General features: G+C 43.2%; 1 protein-coding gene across 1 annotated transcript in view; it reads left to right on the forward strand.

Annotated features, from left to right (window-relative positions):
* Positions 1-1,315: 1,315 nt before the first annotated feature.
* The window catches only part of EPS15L1 (epidermal growth factor receptor pathway substrate 15-like 1), a gene marked incomplete at its 3' end in the record, with an annotated part of 19,391 nt that continues 15,807 nt past the window's right edge, over positions 1,316-4,899 (forward strand). The window contains exons 1-5 of the mRNA XM_009084536.1: positions 1,316-1,348; positions 1,571-1,660; positions 1,880-1,927; positions 2,516-2,611; positions 3,407-3,469. The remainder of the gene's footprint in view (positions 1,349-1,570; positions 1,661-1,879; positions 1,928-2,515; positions 2,612-3,406; positions 3,470-4,899) is intronic.

Genomic DNA, 4,899 nt, shown 5'->3' on the forward strand with positions numbered 1-4,899 from the left:
CAGCAGCTTATTTTGTTGATGGATGGAAGTGAAGCACATTTAAGATGCTTAGGGAACTGTTGTGAAAATGCATAATTTTTCCATCCAAATAGAGCTATTAATCCTCAAGGAATCAGTGTTTGCTTGGGCTCCACATTCAGAGGGTTTAGTTATCTTGGAGAGATTTGGAATGTTTATTGTAAACTCCCAGGAAGGTTCTTTTGGTGCTATAAAATTTCTTGCTCTCCCTTGGTCTTTTCTTTATCCTATTTCTACCTTCCTTTCCCTCAGAGTAGGCAGAACATCTGGAAATCCAACAAGGAAGAAGGTAGCACTTGGGAGGTGACATACCAGTGATGGGGATTAGTGCAAAGACTCCTTTGTCAGGTGTCTGACTGGTGTTCTGTAGGTGTTTGGTTGTCCCCAGCAGGTTTTGGGCTGTTGTCACGTCTCTGCTTCTCTCTCATTGAGATGTTTCTTGGGTTGTTTTGTCAGTTGTGTTGTAAGGCCTTTTGCTGCTCTAAGGGGTGACTTGTTTGAGACCTGGTTGGGTTTGCTGTTGGCTGCAGAAGAGTGTGGAGGGATAACCTGCACATGGCTAGAACTTGTGTGGCAGTTGTAGGAGATAAGTGAGAAGATTGGTTTGGGAGCTTCTGCCTCTTTTGCCATTCCAGTTCCCATCTGCTTGGAATACCAGCAAGAGGGAAGGGGAATCTTGCTCAGTACACTGCAGAGGCAGGGCCTGACTTTGCTCTGCTGTAATGCAGTGATGGCACCAAGCTGAGATCCTCAATCAGCATTGTCAGGGAGCTGTGACAGTTGTTAATTGACCATTCATTCTGTTTGTTTGCCTCTGTTTCAGCTGCAGGCTCTAGTCCTGAAGGGGCAAGGCACAGGCACAAGGCTCTGTGTGTGTGTGTGTGTGTGTGTGTGTGTAACTGTCTGCTGAAAATATTCCATAAGGATATATCCAGTGCAGGGGTCAGTCAGGTCAGCATCGTGCTGACAACTGAGCTTTTGCTATCAGTAGCTCTCAAACTGAGAGCTGAAATACTTTGGCCAAGAGTTCAAAGCTGTTCTACACAACCTTATTAGCATGTGGTGTTAATGAGAAGTGTGAGGTGCTGGTGAGTGAGCTCTCAGAGGGGACAGGAACCTGTTGGCTGCAGGTTTGGGGGATCACTGTTATCCACACTTCAAGTATCCCACTCAGAACACAGCAAATTAACACACTGGTTTAAATTCTTGGTAGAAGTAATACAGGAATTTTCCTGTCAGTTGGAATTGCTGTTCATTCTCTTTTCTTAAGAACTCTCTTGTTTTTCAGTTTTCTACTGGGAACCCAATATATGAAACTTACTACAAACAGGTATGTTCTTAAAAAAGAATAGTAAAACCAGAGTGCAGTGTCTTCTTGCCCAAGATTTCTCTCTTTCCTTTCCCTATTGCAGTGCTGAACCTCTAGGTTCTCCCTGCTGAGTGGTTGTGCAGTTTCTGTAACTCCTGTTGACCTAGGGACAGGAGACATTGCATTTCTTCTTTGCTTTTTTGACAGTCAGACTTCAATTAAGTGTTCATTTCTCTCTTTCAGGTAGATCCAACATACACAGGGAGAGTTGGGGCCAGTGAAGCTGCTCTGTTTCTGAAAAAGTCTGGTCTGTCTGATATCATCCTGGGAAAGGTAAGTTGAAGGAGTCAGATAATGCAGAAATTATCTGCACGTCGTTCAAGTGAAAGGAAAAACGTGAAAGGAAAATTTGTCTGGTTTGTTAGCTTGACAAACAACGTTGTCTGTCATGGCTTGACAGCTTAATGAAGGTTTCAAGAGGACACACAGTGTGAACTGCTGAGCTGAGTTGTATCTTAAATTCACAGTGGCTTTTGTGTTGTGTCTCCACAGATATGGGATTTGGCTGACCCAGAGGGTAAAGGATACTTAGATAAACAGGTAAACACCATGTTCCTGTAGACCTCTGTTCCCTTTTCAGAGGTTAGCCTTGGTTCAAGCAAACCCTGACACCAGTAGGAGTTATCCTTAGCTTTATTTGGTTTAAGGTTTTGTTTACAGATGAATTTTTTTCCCTGGCATTGCTCATATCCTAGTGTATGACTCAGTGAGAAGTTTGGATCTAATTTTCTTCATCTCTCTTGTTTTGTAAATATTCAGTGTGTGATTTGTAGACACAAAGTCATTGAGTCACAAAGTGTGATTTTAACAGTTAGTATAGGACTTTTGCTCAAATAGTTTGGGATATCAAATTCCTTCATCAGTATCTACAAGTGACTCGTAAATATTGATAAATTTCTTAAAACATTAACTTCTGTGAAAAAATTGTTGGAGTTTACTTCATTATTGGAAAGTCCTTTGTAAAAATTAGCTTTAAATTTCCTGCTCTTTGGTAAAACTTTTCCTGAACCATCTTTAAAAGCAGTGGGGAAGTTGGTATTGTAGAGCTGTTTTACTCATCATTTACTGAGTTAGGAAAAGTCATCAATGGCTTATTTTTGCTGGTTTTAATTGCACAATTGTCTGTAGGGTTTCTACGTCGCGTTGCGCCTCGTGGCGTGTGCACAGAACGGCCACGATGTTAACCTGAGCAGTCTCAACCTGACTGTGCCACTTCCTAAATTTGTAAGTAACATCCACCTGAATCTCTTGTCTGTGTTTGAGAGCTAAGGTTTCAGTTGGAATCACCTCCTGGTTCATCAGTGCTATGGTTGTGACACTGCAGGTGTTGTCCCAGCTGCTCCTCAGGACACCACAGGCTGCCACAGTCTTGGCACAACTGGTGTGAGTTGAACTCTGGTCAGCTTGGGCAGGAAGCTGATGTGGCTAAACCCTGAATTTATCAAAAAAAGAAAGAAAAAAAAAGCTTATTTTGGGGCTAGGTCAACAAGAGTGAGGAGTGAAGCTATGGTTGTGACACTGCAGGTGTTGTCCCAGCTGCTCCTCAGGACACCACAGGCTGCCACAGTCTTGGCACAACTGGTGTGAGTTGAACTCTGGTCAGCTTGGGCAGGAAGCTGATGTGGCTAAACCCTGAATTTATCAAAAAAAGAAAGAAAAAAAAAGCTTATTTTGGGGCTAGGTCAACAAGAGTGAGGAGTGAAAGAGTTGGATTGGACGATCCTCAAGGGTCCAACTTCTGTGATTCTGTGAAAGGCACAACTGCAGCTTTGCCTGTAGCAGCTGCTGTGGAACTTTCTGGAGCTTCAGTTGTATGTTTGAGTACCTAATGCACCTTGGGAATGTCCTTATCCAAGTGCTGTAACAGTAGAACTGAGTGTGACTTTATTTAGGTACATGTGCAGCCTCAGTATGCTTAACCTTCATGTCTGTAACCACAGTTAGTCAGCATTAGAGACAGAACTGTGTGTATTAATGTTTTTTTCTATACAGATAAATAAAATATTCCTCAATTTGCAGCATGACACTAGCAGTCCTTTGGGGATCACACCACCTTCCACAGAGACTCACTGGGCTGTTAGGGTAAGTATGAAACCCAACACATTCCAACCATTCTTTAACAGCAGTGAGGAGGAAAACTTGGGAGTGCAGCTCACCATGGGCTGCAGTGTGAGCTCAGCCCAGAAACCAGTGGAATCCTGGGCTGCATCCACAGGAGAGTGGGCAGCAGGGCAAGGGAGGGGATTCTTCCCCTCTGCTCTGCTCTGGTGGGATCCACCTGGAATACTGCACACAGTTCTGGTGTCCTCAACATATGAAGGACATGGAACTGTTGGAGCAGGTCCAGAGGAGGCCATGAAGTTGCTAAGAGGATTGGAGCATCTCCCCTATGAGGACAGGCTGAGGGAGTTGAGGCTGTTCAGTCTGGAGAAGAGAAGGTTGTGTGGAGACCTCAGGGCAACTTTTCAATATCTGAAGGGCCTACAAGGAGCCAGAGAGGTACTCTGTGTTAGGGACTGCAGTGATGGGACAAGGGGAAATGGGTTCATGCTGAAGGAGGGGAAGTTTAGATTAGATATTAGGAAGTTTTTCCCTGTGAGGGTGGTGAGACACTGTCCCAGGTTGCCCAGGGAGGCTGTGGCTGCCCCAACCCTGGCAGTGTTCATTCCAGGTTGGATGAAGCCTGAGCAGCCTGATCTAGTGAGGAGGTGTCCCTGCCCAGGGCAGGGGGTTGGGTCTGGATGATCTGTAAGGTCCATTCCAACCCTAAATTCTATGATTCTATTCTATGACTCTATAAAACTCAATGTTTTCCTTGTCTTTAATTTTCCCACTAAGAGAATTCTGTATTCAGTATCTTTTATTTCCCATTTCAGAAGTTCTCCCTTTCAGTGCACTGATTTGTGCACTGCAGAGAATATTGAGGTGTAGTTTTATATGTGCAACAAGTATTTAACAACCCTTTGACAACCCCTGGTGTGATGTATTTAAGACACAATGAATTTTAATCTTCTGCCTGGATTTCTTCCAGAATCCTACTCTTAGGCACTTTCATTGTTTGTATAAAGGAACCCCACAGAGAACAGCAAAGTATTTCACCAAATCCATCCTGAAGTATTAATTTAAAGCTGGAATTCCTATGCTCTAATTAGTATTCAGTGAGATATGTAATGTATATCATTGGGGAAAAGTAATTTGAGACATTTCTGAGCTTATTTGTATTTAATCATTTTTAAATGAAAGCATTTCTAAAAGGTAGAAATTGAATGAAATAACTTGTACTGCTGATTATTTGCTTGTACTTTAAAGTGGGAAGCAAATTATTTGGGAAGAATAGTTCTGAGTTTCTCCAAGTTGTGGAGACCTCAGAGCAACTTTTCAGTATCTGGAGGGGCTACAAGGAACCAGAGAGGGACTCTGTGTTAGGAGCTGCAGGGATAGGATAAGGGGAAATGGGTTCAAACTGAAGGAGGGGAAGTTTAGGTTAGATATTGGGAAGATTTTCCCTGTGA

Source organism: Acanthisitta chloris, unplaced genomic scaffold (assembly GCF_000695815.1).
Source record: "Acanthisitta chloris isolate BGI_N310 unplaced genomic scaffold, ASM69581v1 scaffold20281, whole genome shotgun sequence".
Lineage (NCBI taxonomy): Eukaryota > Metazoa > Chordata > Aves > Passeriformes > Acanthisittidae > Acanthisitta > Acanthisitta chloris.